Genomic DNA, 1,429 nt, shown 5'->3' with positions numbered 1-1,429 from the left:
CCGCGAATCCCCTGTCAGCGGGTTTACTGTATTCCTTCGTTTGCATATATGTTGAGGACTTGAAAACGGCTGCTTTAATTTCCTAGTAAAGGGCAAGGACTGGCCATACAAGATAAGGGTTCGGATTTCATCACCGTTCTCTTCTTGCCCGCCTTAGGAAAACGAAACCAAACGCAAACCTAATCCTAAAATTTTGACTAGAACGAGACCTATAGGGTAACGAGCTTAATAGGAAAGTCGTTCGAAAAATATTGGTTACTCTTTTGAGCATACTTCGAAGTTCTTGATGGTTTCTGTGAGTTGAATGCATGACTGCGCCTCCTTGTAACCGGTGAAGCCTTGGGGATCAAAGATCCACTGAGCTTCCCTCGCCTTGATTAACCTTACTTTGACTCGGATTGATTCCAGAGGGGTTTTCTCAGATTGTAACGAGTTCCTTTTCGAAAGAATAGAAGCTGGTCTAGAAACAATCTAAGTGGAGCCATCATGCTTTTTGTTTGCTAGCAATTTAGGTTTGATTTGGTTGAGTCAGCCTTGTTTTGTGATTGCATAGAATTCCCTACCTTATTTTGTTGCATGCCTGAACGTAAAAGAGACGCCCTAGGTAGATTTGTTAAAGAGAAACCTAATAGTTCTAAGCATCTCGATTACCTCAATTTAGAAAGTCTGATTCTTGAAAATTCCGTTTTTGAACGTCCGTTTGAGGAGAAAATCCCTAATAGTCCAATAGCGCCAAAAATGGCAACTTTGAAAGCTTTGTTGAACCCTACTAGGACTACTCGTCCCTCGTGTATCAGGTTACCTGAAACTGAAGCAAATTATGAACTTAAGCCTGGAACCTTACAGTTGCTCCCAATCTTTTTAGGGAAAGAAAATGAAAACCCCTATTTCCATGTTAGGGACTTTGAGGAAATTTGTAGTACCCTGAAAATTAGAAACCTTGATGATGATGCTTTGAAACTCAGGTTATTACCCTTTTTATTAAAAGATAAAGCCAAGTCGTGGCTGTATAGTTTGGATTCCGAATCAATTGAAACATATGAACAACTTACATCTGCCTTTTTGAACAAGTTTTTCCCTAGGAACAAAACATCGTCTATTAGGACGCAAATTTGCACGTTTTCGCAACAAGAGGGAGAGTCTTTGTGTAGGTATTTGGAAAGGTTCAATGATTTATTAGCCCAATGTCCTCATCATGGTTTAGAAAAGGTTAGGTTAGTTCAGATCCTTTATGAGGGTTTAGATTATCCCATCACAACTACAGTAGAGTCCATGTGTACAGGTGGGTTTGAAAACCAAAAAGTTGATGATGCGATGACATACTTGCATGAAATCGCCGAAAAGACCCAACAATGGGAAAGTGATAGGGTACCCCAGAAAACAATTCTTCTAGGCAAAGGAAACGTTAATAGGGTAGAAGGAAGTTTTG

General features: G+C 40.0%; 1 pseudogene; it reads right to left on the bottom strand.

Annotated features, from left to right (window-relative positions):
• Positions 1-1,102: 1,102 nt before the first annotated feature.
• LOC113292196 lies at positions 1,103-1,202 on the bottom strand (annotated as a pseudogene).
• Between the last annotated feature and the right edge of the window lie 227 nt (positions 1,203-1,429).

Source organism: Papaver somniferum, chromosome 6 (genome assembly GCF_003573695.1).
Source record: "Papaver somniferum cultivar HN1 chromosome 6, ASM357369v1, whole genome shotgun sequence".
NCBI lineage: Eukaryota > Viridiplantae > Streptophyta > Magnoliopsida > Ranunculales > Papaveraceae > Papaver > Papaver somniferum.
This window is presented reverse-complemented; position numbering and strand designations above follow the sequence as displayed.